At 44.1% G+C, this 17,365-nt stretch overlaps 1 protein-coding gene across 2 annotated transcripts in view; it reads right to left on the reverse strand.

The window, feature by feature from the left end:
• The window catches only part of PCGF5 (polycomb group ring finger 5), a 118,549-nt gene extending 101,762 nt beyond the window's left edge, over positions 1 to 16,787 (reverse strand). The window contains exon 1 of one of the 2 annotated variants that reach the window (XM_080688481.1): positions 16,620 to 16,750. The gene's annotated coding sequence lies outside the window, so the exon portion shown is untranslated. Of the gene's footprint in view, positions 1 to 16,619 lie in introns of both variants that reach the window. The other variant, XM_080688480.1, reaches the window with a different exon arrangement.
• Positions 16,788 to 17,365: the final 578 nt, after the last annotated feature.

The following is a 17,365-nucleotide window of genomic DNA, read 5'->3' on the forward strand; positions in this document are numbered from 1 at the left end:
CAGAGAGGACTCTGGCGGAAGGACTGTAAAGGGCAAGACTGGAGGGAGGGAGGTCCGCTGAGGAAATTAACGTGAATGAGAATTAACTGACGTCAGTGGCCATGAGGGAGACAAGGTAATTTTAAGAAAATAAAATCAAAGGCCTATTTTATCATTGAATGGTGAGGAGACAGAGGAGAGGATTCCAATTTCTTAGCAGCATAATTATATTTAATTTTAATCTGCTAGTTTGAAAGTTTACTGCCTCCAAGAAATTGTAATTAACAATTTTTAATATACATAAAATTGTATTATCTGCTTCTAGGAACATCTTTGTAATAATAACAAAACAATTAACCTTCGAACTGAGCTAAGCCCTATGATTTCTGAGAAAATCGAATCATCAATCTGTCATTAGCATTGGAAGCCCCTGAGAATAAACAGCCCCTTCATCAAGATGGCAAGTCACTCAATTTTTAGGATAAGTTAGGACCCCAAAGTAAATGTGTAAAAATAGTAAGAAGTAAATTTACAGACTTCTCAGAAGAAAAAACAAAGCATCAAAGTTTATAACGTATTTTTCCATGATCTCTTACTAAAAGGATGAAGGAAACAGAAGGATCCCCTGAATAAAGAAATACCAACTTTGTATTTCACTCATCACTTCAACTATCCTTCCTCTATCAGATGACACCTGGGTTTAGATGAAAAGGCCAGTTTTTCTTCTTAGGTATGCCCCCTCTGACAGCCACCTTCACCTCATCTCCAGGAACTTAGCAATCCATAAAGCAGGTGGATTCATATCATAAAGGCTCCAGAAGGTGCTTCCCAGGTTGCTACAAAATCCACATAAGAGCTTTACCTCTGAGTCACAGCAAAAGTGTACAGAGCTCATAACAGTGGCTCTCAATCCTATTTGCACACGAGTGTCAATTGGGGAGTTAAAAAATATATATATATACACATACATACACACATGTGTATATTATGTCTGGGCCCCACCCGAGATCAATTAAGACAGAAACACTAGGGATGGTTCTCAATAATATATTACTGGTAGTTCTTGCTAAAGAGCAACCAGGGTTGAGAACTATTAGCTAGACCCTTCCTTCCCTAAGTGTGATCTGTGGAACAGCAGCATCTCGTGGGAATTCATAGAAATGCAGAATCTCAGGCCCCACTGAGATGAATGAATTGGAGTCTGCCATGTAATGCCATCCCTAGTGATGTATGTGCACGTTCAAGTGTGAGAAGCACTGGCCTGGATGAGTCAGCCAAGTGGGCAAGCTCTAAATAAGACTTATTGATGAGATGAATCAATCCCTCACCTTGGCCCAGCTGTATACTTGTATCAGGTGTAAAGTAATTCCTCAGGAACTGTCAGCACAGCTCCCTACATACTGGACAGAAGGCTAGCGGCCAGTGCTATCGCAGTCTGGCGTGATGTGTAACTGTCACAAGGAGATCAAAGATACACCCCATTCATGAGAACCGAAGAGTCTAGGGAGGCAGGAAATGGGCCCAGGGAAAAGTACAAAAGAAACTTGAAGTATCCCTGTAATTATTGATGTTTTTAAAAATCTGAAATTAGATTAAAAAAACAACAACTGTTCTTCCCTGAGGTCTTAAATATTTCTCTCATCCACACAACAACCATTTTTTTCTTTTATGTGTACAGAATCTCCAGTCAAAGGCCAATCCAACAAGATGTCTAACCTTGGTAAATATATAATTCCAATATTCTTTCCTTGCTAATCGTTTTGGCTAAGAATTGCCTCACAGAAAATGAAGGAACTATAAAAACTGCTAGTGATCCCAGGTGCAAAACCGAAATGCTGTTATTGGCGAACATCCGGTAGATCACAGCTAGGAGCACCGGGGCCAAAACCGGAGGTGAAAGTTCTTGAGGGCAATCTGAGGGTGCAGCTGATTTAGTCCCAGGAGGCAACACCGAAGACAAAGACATGACATAATGTTATTAAATTCAAATTTACTTGAACTTGAGCTTTAAAATTGCTCCATCAGAAATTCAAGATAAGGTCATCAATTAAAGTAGTTTCTGAAAAATAGAAGGAAACAAATATTGGCTCTGGGCACAGCCATTCTCATTAGCCACGGTCACCCCAATGACCTCTCCCTTTCTCTCCTCCTACCCTTCTGACCCCAAAGAGACCATATTAGTTCAGAATTGAGAGACAGAGAGGCTAGGAAGAATACAAGAAACATTTAAGAAACAAAGGTGTTTAAACCACTGGGCTAGTAGCTAGCCCTACCTGTACATCAGAAGCAGCTGGGGTTCTTTTAAAAATTACTGATTCCTTGGGGCCTAATGAAAACCAAGTTAAGTCAGAATCTTGGGATGGAGGAAATCATCTGAATTTTAAAAAGGCATATATTAAACGTTCAAAATGTTGTTTCGAAGTTAGGATCCTTCCTCACAACTGTGATTCCAGCCCTCACTCTGTCTCAGAATCATTTGAGGGCTGGAATCACAGTTCTGAGGAAGGATCCTCACTTTTTAAAGCTCTGGGTCCATTCAAAATCTTTCCCTCATCCAGTGGTTGCCAACCTTTCAGAACTCATGGACCGCCGGCTGGCAACCACTGATCCCAAGGTTTCCTTAAAGCAGCGGTCGCCAACCTTCTGGACCTCACACACCACCAGTGGTCCACGGACCACCGGTTAGCGACCACTGCCCTAATCCACTTTTTAGCACTGCATTACTATTTTTTCTCATTCATTTTGTTTTTATCAACATGACCCATGCAAATTATGTAAAAACTCAAACAGGCCGAAACCGGTTTGGCTCAGTGGATAGAGCGTCGGCCTGCGGACTGAAAGGTCCCGGGTTCGATTCCGGTCAAGGGCATGTACCTTGGTTGCGGGCACATCCCGAGTGGGAGGTGTGCAGGAGGCAGCTGATCAATGTTTCTCTCTCATCGATGTTTCTAGCTCTCTATCCCTCTCCCTTCCTCTCTGTGAAATATCAATAAAATATATTTAAAAAAAAAAAAAAAAACCTCAAACAGTACTACCGGGCTTAAAATGAGAACACAGCAGTAATCCACATTACCTCTCCACTCACCCCCAAACCCACTTCCCAAAGGCAAACTACTTAAAAAACATTTAGCTATCTCATTTGATATTTAATTATATATTCCTAAATAATGTATTACTGATAGTTCTTGATTTATTACTTTTCAACTTTAATTTTGTAACTCATATAACAGCTGATGCCCTGTTATGCACCAGCTCACTCTCTTCCAGGCGCCACACATAGTTATATCAGCATTGTCTCCAGCCTCTCCTGCAGTCACAAATGGTCAGGGTTGATATTCAGTCTGTATGTTCCAGTGCTGTTGTACTAATTGTTATTAAAATACTTCCACACTGGCTGGTAAATGGCTGCTGTTCAAGCGGCTCTCAACCCCTCCTAGGGGCCCTTTTCTGCCCCTATTTGCCATAATCTGGCAAACAAAGGGCTAACGTTTGATACAGCAAGGAGCTTCCAGAGCACTCTTTTTTTCTTTTTTAAAATTAATTAATTTAATTTTTATTTTTCAATTACAGTTTACACTCAATATTATTCTGTATTTATTTCAGATGTACAGCAAAGTGGTTAGAAAGTCATGTACTTTACAGAGTGGTCTCCTAATGCTTCAGTGACCCACCTGGCCCCCTATTATTAACTACTAGAGGCCTGGTGCATGGAATTCGTGCACTCGGTGTGGGGGGAGCAGTTCCCTCAGCCCAGCCTGTGACCTCTCACAATCCGGGACTGCTGGCTCCTAACCACTCACCTGCCTGCCTGCCTGATCACCCCTAACTGCTCACCTGCCTGCCTGATCACCCCTATCTGACTGATTGCCCCTAACTGCTCACCTGCCTGCCTGATCACCCCTAACCACTCTGCCTGCCTGACCGCCCCTAACCGCTCACCTGCCTGCCTGATTGCCCCAATCCCTCTGCCTGCCTGCCTGATCACCCCTAACCACCTCTGCCTCAGCCCCCGCCACCGCGGCTTCGTCCAGAAGGACGTCTGGAGTGACATCCGGAAGGTTGCTTGGCTGTCCGGTATAATTAGCATATTACGCTTTTATTATTATAGATTCCTTGCACTGTAATCTACATCTCTGTGACTATTCTGTAACTACCAATCTATACTACTTAATCCCTGTACCTTTTTCACCTAGCCCACCCACTCTCAGTCTGTCTTCTGTATCTATGAGTCAGTTTCTGTTTGCTTGTTTATGTTGTTCTTTAGATTCCATATATAAGTGAAATCTTATGGTAATTGCCTTTCTTTGACTTATTTTACTCAGCGTAATACCCTTTAGGCCCATTAATGCTATCACAAAAGATTTCCTTCTTTTTTATGGCTGAGTAGTAGTCCACTGTGCATATGTACCCAAACACTCCTGCTCTATAGCGGACCTGTGTTAGGACTGGTCAGTGTCTGGGTTACCATTTGTTGAACATTTTGAATATTGTCCCGAAGTGTGGCCTTGTGATTAAATTTTTGCCACTGGAATATGAGTGAAAGCGATGTGTACCACTTTCAGGCATGGGCCTTAAACCTTTGCCCCTCATTCTATCCTCATCTTATGAGCTGGAACATAGATATGCTACCACCAGGTTTTAACTAAGCAGATCAGGACAGTGTCTCAGAGGATGGCAGAGCAGCAAGATGGAAGGAATCTGGGTTCCGTGGAGTCTCTATTAGAGCAGCTTAGTCCTCTACTATAGTACAGTAGTGATTTATACTATGACCTATGTACATGTTATCTGTGAATCCAATCTCATTCTATATATCTTTTCTTGTGCTATTATTTTTCTAGAGTTTGTAATCATCTTTTTTTCATTTACTAGGTTTTCTGGATCAGTAATTCATCCCAAATGCTCCACGGGAACTGGAAAGCCTCTCTGAAGAATATTTTGCACTTGGCCAAAGGGATCAGATTGTCTATCAGTTTTGTTTTTGTTTTCATCTGGGAACTCCTGGCGGATCGTCCCTATTCTGATCTGGACTGGCTTATCTCTAGATCTGCTGCGCTACCAGCACCTTGAAATTTCTCTTGGCTGTCATCCTAAAATTTTCCTTTGCTTTTTTCCTATGTTTGACTCCCTGTTTCCAGAATCCCATTCATTATTCTTTCTTGGTTTATGCCCACATTTTGGTAAAATATACCCTCCGGTGGTTTCTTGTAAAATGATGCATAAAGATAAACTTTGAGACCTTTCATGCCCTCAAACTGTCTTTTTCTACCTTCCAATTGATAATTTGTGTTGAAAAATTTAGGTTGCAAATAATTTCCCTTGGGATTCTGAAGGAATTAATCCATTGTCCTCAGGTTCCAGTGTTAAGAAATCTGGTACCGTTTCAATTTCCAATCTTTTCGCATGTGATCTGGAGTTTCCAGCTTCCCCCCACCCGACAGGATTTAGGATATTTCCATTTACTGTGTATCTCGAAATTTTACAATGGTATGTCTTACACATTGGTGGTGTGGATCTTTTTTCATTCTCCTGGCTATTTTGTGAATCCTTTTAACCTACAAATGTATGTCCTTCAGTTGTAGGAAAATTCTTGCATTACTTTTTTGGCAATTTCATCTAATTTTCCCTGTAGTTTCTTTCAGGAAGTCTTATTAGTATGATATACTCCGTGCTAAACTGATCATCTAATTCTGTTGTTTTCTCTCCTCTTTCCTTTTGCTTTTATTTCTACGTTATTTTCTGGTCCTTCCAATGTTTTTTTGTTTGTTTGTTTGTTTTGTCATGTTACTTTTAATTTCCCAGATTGTTATTCTCTTATTACTTTTTTACAGTCCTGTCTTATTGCGTTAATTACATGTAGGTTGGCTTTGATTTTAATTTTTATTCTTCTCCTTGCAGTCTATTTCCTCCATGATTTTTTTCTCATTTTTTCTGGTTTCTGTCTTTTCAAAAAATGGAATGCTGTCTTTAAATGTCTCATACTGCATACTCATTGGCTATCTATTTGTATTTAAGGGTAAGACACTAAAAAGCTCTTTGCGAGTTCCATGTTCATGGAATAGAGTGAGTAGAGTTGTTGACTAGTGGGCTCACTATAGGAAGAATGGGCAGTAAGTCAGTTTTGTTATTGTGGGACCTCAGATGTCAGTATCTATATGACTTTTCTCTAGGGCAGTGGTCGGCAAACTGTGGCTCGCGAGCCACATGCGGCTCTTTGGCCCCTTGAGTGTGGCTCTTCCACAAAATACCATGGCCTGGGCGAGTCTATTTTTAAGAAGTGGCGTTAGAAGAAGTTTAAAAAATTTGGCTCTCAAAAGAAATTTCAATCGTTGTACTGTTGATATTTGACTCTGTTGACTAATGAGTTTGCCAACCACTGCTCTAGGGGGCTTCATTTTATCCAGAGAGGGATCCTTTAATATCCTGCCTGGGTAGGTAATTACTTAGCTATCCTAAGATCAGGATAGGTGAAAAGAACATAGGGTCTCACTGTTTGGTATACATATAAGTTCATTAAGTTCCTGTTTTCAGCTGAGCATTTCACCATTCCTCTCTTTTTTGCCTGGTATCCCTAAATCTGGCATAACGTTCATTTACTTCAATTTCTCCAGAGAAAAAATGTCCCGTCTCTGGCAAGGACTTCACCTCACTGCATGCGATGGGGAAAGTTAACTGAGGATGCGGTTCCATTTACAGACTTTCAATCAATCCCTTATTGTCAGCCTTATGGTCCACTTCAAAGCCTCTAATTCTAGAGCCTTTCTGAGATGGGGGGAAATAAACTGGCTATTTCTTCCCAGTATCTACTCCCAACCTCCTTCTTCAAGGGCACTTAAGTATCAACTTTCTTAACTACACTACGTCAGCTGCCCCAGGTCTCTTTGCTTTTCATCCTCCAAAAATTAGTTGGCATCTCCCATCTGCTGTTGCCTCCTCTCAGGTTCACCATTTCTATAGTGGTGTTTCGGGACGGACTGACAGTAAACACATGTTCAGTCCACCAAGTTCTAAAGTCCCTATAACTAAATCTTACAACCATAGAAACTGCCCCAAAAGATGAGCCTTTGCCAATTTTTTAAACACTCATAATTTTTCTGTTTTTACAGACACACCAGATTAGCTAAGATAACTTTTCCAATTATTTCAATGTTTATCATTTTCTTTTTTAATATAAAACATGTATCAGGAAAACTTTTTTCTGGGTGCCCCAAAAGACTTTTGATTTACTAACCCTTTTAGTTTTAAAAGATGGTAGAATTTAGAACATTAGATTATAACTAAACCAAGAAAATACAGATTTTCATGCAACAAAGCTGTTTACTTTGACTCCTTTCTTGCCACTTCATATCTAGTCAGTGGTGGCCTGAGCTGAAAGGTATTTGCCTTGATAGTGATCAAGTGCTTTCCAGGAAGATGTCTGGCTCCTGCACCAAGTCACCATCAATATTGGAGTCTTAGCTGTTTTGCTTCCAAAGATAGGCAAAGGAGAGATGATCAGAACATTTAAAAAATAATTAAGCACGAGGCCTTTTCTCATATCCAAAGGATCACTTTTCCCCTCCCATTCAGAGGATACAAAAGTGAAGACTCTTAGCCTGAAGATTTTGATCTTGAAGGCTGGAAAATCCAGGACTTGTCCTAAACACCAAATTCATAGTTATAAAAACAAGAAATAACTACAGAGTAAAAGTAAAATAAACACAACGCGAATATTATGCCTTTGATGTAATTCCACCCAAAAACACATATTCTGGACCTGTCAATACTTATTTTTGCCTCTGGCTACTACTCATGACCTACCTGAGAAGAAAGCCATGTATCTAACAATGAAAAGCGATTCCTAAGGGGAGGGGGAGATTAAAATGTTCTATTTCTTAAGCTGGGTGGGTAGTTACATGGATGTTCACTTTTTAACAATTCACTGAACTGTACATTTACATTTTAGAAGTTATATATTGTCACATTTAATAATAAAAAAACTTAAAATATTTTTTAAAATATATTTTTATTGACTTCAGAAAGGAAAGGAGAGGGAGAGAGAGATCAATGATGATCGGCCTCCTGCACGCCCCACACTGGGGATTGAGCCCACAACCCGGGCACGTGCCCTGACTGGGAATCGAACCGTGACCTCCCGGTTCATAGGTTGACGCTCAACCACTGAGCCACACTGGCCAGGCAATTAAAAGACTTTGAACGGTTAACAGAAATAAATGAAAAGGCAGAAATTTCATTTGTTGTGAAAACACAGGGCTTTCATCTCACTTGGCCATATTGTTAGACACACTGACAGTGACAGAAGGAGAAAAGTCATCCTGATTTACCCTTCAATGCCTAAACAAGAGTCCCACCAAACTTCAATAGTCATCTCAGTTGTTTTATTTGAAACACATTAATTAAAGGAGTTCTTAAACTCCATAGTTTACCTTGCATCCCTTAAGGTAATATGGATACCTTTGCATAAGACTATTTATTTGCAAAGAGTTTTCACGACGAATCCCCGGGAAATAGAACAGGTTATTTTTTTCTCCCATGCTGCAGATAAGGAAACTAATGCACTGCATAGTTATTAGTAAGGTCACTAATAGTGACAGAATCAGGACTGATTCCAGGCGTCCCATGTCCAATAAGGGCTCCTTAAATATTTTACGAGGAGAAAGAACTTTCAAGTTCTGAATCCAACAACACAATATCAAAGCTGGTGGTTTCTATGACATCTGTGGGTCTCCTGGCATTCCCTGGAGGGAAGGGAAGATCCACTGGGTATGGCTATGAAATCTGAGTCATTAACTAACCATTCTGAGTCATTACACTCATTTCTAGTTAAAATAAAAATTCACCTGCTGTTTCAGAAGTTTAACTCAAATGCAAACAGAAAGCTTAGGAGTGGTCACTAACTTTATGTTTAAGCGGAACGAACGCCTCTTTCCCTTCTCAGTTTCCAAAGGAGGCGCATTCCTGATGCACGTCTGTCTGCTTGCCCTGCACTATCTCCTTCCCCATGAAGTGGAGCCGTTTATTTGGTTGGTGTGTGACAGCCATGGCTCTGTTTCTATCAAATATACTAGCCATGAGAGATCTGGCCTCAATCTTTCTCTGTACCTGGACAGTGAAAGGCAGAAACCTGGGTATTTCTGCTCTGCAGACTCAAACTTTCCATCAAGTAGAATCGAAGTCTAGACTAGGCTGTAGATGGTGCATGAGACTATTTTGGGCTTCACACCAAGCTATGCTTTCTGATCCAACCTTCATCAATAATAAAGTTAACATTTTGTCTATTGGCCGAATTCTGATCTGTTCCTTGATTGGTGAGGAAGAACTGGTGCTTTTCATGAGTCCTCCTCAAAAATGGACTGGATTCCTCGGCTCTCCTCGGTGGAGGTCCAGGTCCACAAACAATGGTGTGGGCAAGCTGCATGGTGAGGAAGCTTTCTAAGATCCTGTGCAGTGGGTACCTTAATTCCTCCTACTGTCCTACAGAGGAATACTAAACTAAGGTTCAGATTCTTCCCAGAAACAGCTCTGCCACACTTCTGGGATCTGGGTAAGTTGCAAACTTTCCAGAAAGTCTTTTAAAAGATGTTAGCTTCCTCATCTTTTAAATGAAGGAATAACTTCCCAATCTTTAAGGTACTTTCCACTCTATGGTCTAAAAGCTCAGAAAGGCTTTAATAATAAATGTATTCCAGCATGTTTAAAAGACATGAACGTTGATATATAATCATTTTAACACCTTGGCCTCACAGATCCTGAGGATCAATGACCTTCTACCTCATGCCTTTGTCACTTCACCATCCTCAAATTCAGCCATACTTAGAATTTACATAATTGCTCATAACTGATCCCTCCATGAGGATAAGATACTCTGAAAGTTCCTCATACCCTTTGCCACTAGCCTCAGAATCATCCCTCCACACTCCCATTTCTCTTTTCCTTGTTCTTGCTAAACCAGCCATTCACTGCACATTCTAATCTCACATCTCCTGCTCATTCTCCCAGACCAGTGGTGGGCAAACTGTGGCTCGCGAGCCACATGCGACTCTTTGGCCCCTTGAGTGTGGCTCTTCCACAAAATACCACGTGCAGGAGCACATGTACAGTGCGATTGAAACTTCGTGGCCCATGCACAAAAGTCGGTTTTCGGCTCTCAAAAGAAAGTTCAATCGTTGTACTGTTGATATTTGTCTCTGTTGACTAATGAGTTTGCTGACCACTGTCCAGACCATCAACAATCTGGTTTCACTTGCCTTCCTACTTAACGGAGCACCCACATGGAGTTCGAAGTCTCCATGATACTCATACCATCTCCATGTCCAACTTTTTGAGTATTGCTGGAGAAAGCCATACATACAGGGAAGATCTGCTCTATCAGAAGGCTAAGGCTAAGACCCTTTAGCAACTTGTCAGGCCCTCATCACCTTTGGCTCCCTGTCACGTACAAATCCACAGCTATTCTAAACCATTTCCACTCTCCTTCACCTCCCAACTTCACCTCTCACTCCCAACTTATGTTCAGCAAATCAACTGGTCTGCTCTGTTATTTTCTTTTGTTCCCAACAGAAAGGAACCAACCCACTTCAAAGGCCGCCTCCATCCCTCCCAGCTTCCAACTTTCCTCTCTAAATCTGTTTTCTCTTTGCCTTCATTTAACCTCTTTTTCTTTCCAGGTCACATCTGTTTTTTCATGAGTAACTACGTTATCTGTGTCATGACCAGGGTCATCAAATAATTTATTATTCAAAAAGGGACCTTCTGTTAGAATAAAAACGAACATTATTTCTCCAAAGAGTATCACATAATTAAACTGGGGTAACAGGTGTGAACTGAGACTGCTGGGCAATCCGGATATATAGTCACCTATCTTGCTCCTGTCCTTCCTACTTGCGGAGAGCCTGGTACATTAATTACCTTCCCACTCCTTCTCTTGGTCTTCAGTTCCTTCCTCTCCACTGATAGCTACAACATTCTCAAGACTCACTTACGGTTTTGGTTTTTAAGAAAGTTTTCATTGCCTGAAGTCACGTCCTCTCAGATTTTCAGTCCAATCATAGTTTATACTGACTCTCCTCAGGTACCTGGCTGACTTTTGCCTCCATTGCCCCACTGACCCTGACCTCAAAGGTGATTGATTGTCAATGGTCGCATTGACAAATCTAATGACTTCTTCCCAGTCTTCAATCTCGGCCCCTCTACCCTATCAGCCTCCTCCAAATTCTCCTTTCTCATTTTTTTTTTTAATTTTTTAACCCGATCTTTTCCTTGTTTTCCTCTCACTTCTTTCTTCTCAGCATCCTATCAGCCTCTATCTGTCTCCCCCTCTAGGCATACAAACAGTGGTTTATCAAAAGTCCTATGCTGGCCTTTTATTCTCTCCCTCCTCCGCCCCCCGTGTCCCCCTCCACATACACACTCTGAACCATCAGAGCTTCACCATCCCCCTTCATAAGGATGTTCTCAACTCTTCCTCTTTTTTTTTTTTTTTTTAAATATCTTCATCTGAAGATATTTTTTCTATTGGTTTTCAGACAGAGTGGAAGGGAGGGAGGAGATGAAGTGGGGGTGGGGGAAGAGAAACACTGATGTGAGAAGAGACACATCAATTGGTTGCCAACTAGAGCTGGGGATTGAACCTGAAACCAAGGTACATGCCCTTGACTGAGAATCAAAACAGAGACCCTTCTGTCCATGGGCTGATGCTCTAACCACTGAGAAAAACCAGCCAGCGCTCTTCCATCCATCTGGATAGGCACAAAACGTTAACATACCCAAATTCAAACTTATAATCACATTAATTATACAAACATTGCTGACTGCACACTATTTGCGGTGCTTCACTAGTGGCCCTTCCTGACTATTTCTGCCATCCCCATCCAAAGTTACTGTTTCAGTCTTTGACTTCTCCCTCATCCAATTTGCCAACAAATCCTCTTGCATTTACTTGTACAGTGTCACACCCAACCCACCTGCCCCCACCCTAATTTAGATTCTCATTGCTTTTCTTCTGGAGACAATTTTAATAGCGTCCTAACTGGGACTACCCATTACTCCTCCAATGCAGATTAATCTTCTCAAAGCACATCTTTAATTACTAGCACATCATTCCCTCCACTTCAAATACCTTTGATGGTTAGCTACTGCCTACTGAATAGGCTCCTTAGCCCGAATTCAGGGTGTTCACAATATCCTAACCTTGCCATGCAGCCTTCTGTCCCACTATCCTGTCCCCAGGTTTTTGTCCCTCCATTTCTGGATTTCCTTCAAGTCTTAATACAGGCTGATCGCTGCCAGTTGAAGTCCTACCAATTCTTTACGGCTTTGCTCAAGATTCCTTAATTAAGTCTTCTCCAATTTTTCCTTCTCTGAAATCACAAAGCATTTTTGCTATGACTCTCTTCCACGTAATTTGGCTTTTGGTTTCCTTTCTTATGCTCCCTACAAGCCTCTCACAGAAAGGGTGTCCATGACTTATTAATCTATACACTCCATATACTGCCTTGTATATAAAGCTGAGAGGTTGAATTATTAAGTTAATTTTGTATCCATTAAATAGCACATAAAATAATGAAAATGTACTTAATATCACCAAAACTAATTATGCTAAATTCTTAGGAATGCCTAGAAAGTAACCATTTTTGTAGTTCTCTTGTTAGATCAATATAAATCATTTTATTTAAACTAAAACTACAGGAAAGTTGTGCATTCTTATTGGTTTCTTAACTATAGAGATGGACAAAATCTTAGAGATCATTTAATTCCCACCCCCTCATCTCAAACACCAATTCTCGAGGTAAGAAAACTGAAGTTTAAGCTATTCCCATGATCACATAAGTCAGAAATCATAATTATAGCTATTACCATTCATTAAGGGCCCAGTGTACACCAGGCACTTTACCTATGTTATCCCACTCTTACAACAATCCTTCAGGGTAAGTGGTATTACATCCATCCTCTTTAGAGATGAGAGAATGCTCAGAAAAGTTAGGTAACTTGCTACAGAGAGCCAGCCCTGTCTGTTAGGGCCAGAGCTGAGCTTCAGGCCCAATTCTATCTGGCTACAAGTTTAGGCTTTTCTAATTAAACACGGTGGCAGGTGTCTTTCCTGCTGTTTCTCCACCAGTGAGTAATTATGCTAAGCAAGCACGCACACTTGTAAGTTGTAAGACATTTTATTTGAAATCCTGGAGGCATGAAAACTCAATAGTAGCTTCATTGCTATAAAAGTTCTAAGGTTAATTACTGCCAACATTGTGACTCTGTCAGAAAACCTCTTCAATTTGGAAAAGATACATGTTTTCAATTCTTAAGTATACTTTCCATTTTAAACACACTGTTTGTCCTACCACATTCAACAAGTATTGGTTGAGCCCCTAGATGTCCAAGACACATGGGAGGGTACAAAATCGAGTAAGATACAGTTTTACTCTCTGAGAGTTCATAAGCAAGAGGCAAACAATCAGCTAATGGTAGAAACCACTCCTCCCCCACCTAGGGGAGCTCTGGCTAATTCAGGGACAATCCTTGGTTCTCCTCCCCACCCTGCACCTTGGGCAAGTCATCTCGGTGTGTCTTCATTTCCTCAGAAAGCAACTGGTAAAAAGCAATGACTTGTGCCAAGCAATTTCAAGGTCCTTTTTACCTTTACATTTCTATTATCTCTGAGCTCACTCTTGAGATTATGCTTCTGTAAGTGACCACAGCCACTGTGAAGGGAAGGGAACTGCTGGATGCCCAACCTTCTTTAGAAGGGACTTTGGAAGTACAGAGTTCTAAAAAATACCGCCACAAGATTAAGGTAGACTAATATTTTAGTATGTATCACAAAATCAAGTTTACCCTCTAAGGAAGTAGTATTGAGCACTACATTCAAATCATCCTCCCATTATATCATTGGCTTAGTATTATAGCTTTAATTCTTTACAATCCACTCAAGATGTTTAAAATATAATTTTAAATAACTTCTGTCTAGTCTTCTGTGGATTTAAGTTAGTGACATTAACAACAGAGTTAAGAGCTCTGCAGAGATGTAAATCCTGTACTCATTTAGTTAAATTAATACTTCATAAGTTATATCTGCTACGGACCTTCCCGAGCTGCAGCTACATGTGGGGTTGATGCACAAGCAGTGGGAAGAGGAGACTATAGAAATATCACTGTTTTAAATACTAGTGGAAACCTACACTACGGTGGGAACTTGGCTTTGCAGATTTCAATTCAATATCCTCGCTTTTTTCAACTAGCACATACAATATTTTTTTTAAATATATTTTATTGATTTTTTACAGAGAGGAAGGGAGAGGGATAGAGAGTTAGAAACATCGATGAGAGAGAAACATCAATCAGCTGCCTCCTGCACACTCCCCACCGGGTATGTGCCCGCAACCAAGGTACATGCCCTTGACCGGAATCGAACCTGGGACCCTTGAGTCTGCAGGCCGACGCTCTATCCACTGAGCCAAACCGGTTAGGGCACACATACAATATTTTTAATCGTCATCACTGACGTACACCGTAACACACTTTCTCTTGGACAAGGCTCCACATGCCTTCTCTTTCTTCAGACTCAGCATCTGAGGAGGTGATTCATGTGCAAACCCACCTTGTGCTGTAAGTTAACACAGCACAAAGGAGGAAATCAATCAATCAATCAAAAAAAATTGGATGAAAAAAAAATTAGAACGGTACCCTCTTAGTGCCTGACCCCGAAAGGCTCTGAATTTCTACTGTCGAAGATATTCCCACCAAGAAATCAGGAAAAAAGAACTTATGCTAAGCACAAATACTAAGTGCTTAATATGTGCCAGGCACAGTTCTCGGTGGCAGTTACAGCAGTGAACAGAACAGGCAGAGAGATTCTTGCCAGAGTGAAGCTCCCGTTCTAATGCAAAGAAACGGGATTTAAAGAACAACTCTAAACAAGATCATTTCAGATAGCGATGAAATACTATGAAGAAAAGGAAATAGAACTAGGAAGCGATTCTTAGAGTGAGGGATATAAAGCTACTTAGTGATCAAGAGGGCCTTGCTAAGTAAAGTCCTAAGTGAAGAGAAATTTTTATTCTTAATCTCACAGGGGTGCGTTGGGATGGGAATGAGTCGTTAGTCTTTCAGGGAGGTTACAATGATCAAGTTTCATATTATTGGCAAACTATTAGGATTTGGCTATTAATCCCCCCCCCAAAAAAAACACACCCACAAACTCCCACCTAAACCTTTAAGTGGGACTTCTCTGCTTAGGAGCCACTTATTTTTCTTTTAAGAGCCACTAACTTTTAAAGTTGCTAATTATTTCAGAAGTTCTTAGGTAGAGGCAATTACTAGAAGGATTCTCTCAGAGCCCAGTACCTCATTTGACACCATCCAAATACTGAATGAGACAGGTCCCAGCCCTGCAGCGAATCAGCGCTCCTCCACCGACTCATTAATTCAGCCAGGTGGAGTCTTGTAACCCTTCCAAGAACGTGCAACAAGCCTTGGGAAATCTGGGCCACTTGGCACCCCCAAAGTTTCCCCAAATTGTGAAAGGGGAGAAGAAATAAACCGCTCCGCGTTTGCATGAACTCTTCCCCGCCCCTCCAGGCGTCGTCGCTGCAGCCGGGCCGCTGTCCGCGGGTCAGAGGCACGCGGCGAGTACGCGCGCCGGTACATTCCCCGCATGAATCATCGGTGCTGGGTCCGCGGGGCGATGATTCATTCACCGCTCCGGAGCTCGCGGCCACACGTCCCCGGCGTACTATGACGGCCGCACACGCAGCTTCCTTCATATTAAATAAATGTTTCAAAGTACAAACGGCCGGAGCCAGCAACGTGTAGACCCAGGCCAGGCGACCGAGAGGAAAGGCACCTTTCGGCCGCTGCCCGAGTTCCCGGGTCCGGGAGGAGGGCGGCGGGCAGGTCCTGGCGCCCCCTCGGGCCCCACCTCCGGCACGCGCGGACAGCGCCGCAGGGGGCGCGGAGGGCGCACAGGTGGGGCCCCGCCCGCCGTCTCCCGCCCCTCCCGCCACGCGCGGCAGGCCGACGCTCCTCGCCAACGCGCCTCCCGCTCGCCCCTTTCCTCTCCGTGACATCTTATATAATAACTCGAGCGGATCAAAACGGAAGCAACGCGCGCTGCCGGGCCCGTCCCCCGGCGGGACCAGATGCTTGCGCCCCCAGCCCACGGCCCCCGCACGAAGCGCCCGGGAGCGCGGCTTCCCGGCGGGGGAAGGGCCGGAGCGGCGACTCGGCTGGTCCCTCCTCGGAGAAGGCGCTGCTGTGGCCGGTCCCCGTCAGGAAGCCGCGAGCGTCACCAACTGCGTCAGCTTCTTCAAACACATTTCATGGTCTCCTTCCAGCACGGGAGCCGGCTGCTCCGATGGCGGGGCCGCGGCCGCGGCTGGAAGGAAGCCCTCCGAGAGGAGAAAGTTCCTCGGGGCCCTCCCTTCGCCCGCCCCGCGCCCGGTCCCGCCGCGCCACCCCGCCCGCCAGTCCGCACCAATGTCAGGTTGGGCAACTTGTGACCCCCGGGAGCCGGGCCGCCTCCTCCTGCCCGCCAGGCTGGCCCGGAGCCGGGGCCTCCCCCGACCCAGCGGAAAACAGCGACGTCAGAAACTTCCCCGGGCCGCGCCGGGCAGAAAAGCCGCCGGGTCCGCGCACATCGCCCTTACCTTGCTCTCCAGAGGCCACGATCCGGGCGGGCGGCGCGGGGCGCGTGGTGCGTGAGCGAGCGCGCGCGTGGGGCGGTAGGTGAGGGAGCCCGCGCCGGCGGGGGCGGGGCGGGGCGGCGGGGGTGCGAGCCGCGAGGGGCGGGGGCTGGGCCGGCCCGGCGGGCGGGCGCGAGGAGCGGCGCGGGCGGCGGGTGCAGGGCGAGCGCGGAGGGGGCGGAGGAGTTGCCGCGGGTTTGTTTACGCATTGCTGCCCGGCTCGGGGCACAGCCCGCACAACCTGATTGGACACAAACTGGGGCACAGCCTCTGGCGGCCGGCCGCCCGGCCTCCTCGAGCAGCCGCCGCGCAGCTCCCGGAGCGCCCTGCTGGGCTCGGGCCCCCGGCGGCGCCCGGGCCTGGAGGGGACGAACCTCGGCGGCAGTGGAGCCACACGTTTGCCCAGAGCTTGCAGTTGCCCACCTGTAGTGGCCGATTGGCAGGGAGAAATTAGAAACTTCTGACGCTGGAGACTTCGTATCCTCTAACCGTAGAAGGGGCACTTCTAGAAGGGGCACTCCCCCCCACAGACGAGGAAGCGTGCCCTTGAATGGATGGAAAGGCCGCTCAAATGTTGATAATGCCCCTTGGGCGATGGTCACGCCAAGGCTTCCTGTATAAGCCATCCCTAGGGGATGCAGTTCCTTTCCGTCTCCAGCTTCTCTGCTTGTAATCCGTCCCCCTGCGCAGCATTCAAAGTTGCCACCCCA

The sequence above is a fragment of the Plecotus auritus genome (assembly GCF_963455305.1).
Source record: "Plecotus auritus genome assembly, chromosome: 9".
Lineage (NCBI taxonomy): Eukaryota > Metazoa > Chordata > Mammalia > Chiroptera > Vespertilionidae > Plecotus > Plecotus auritus.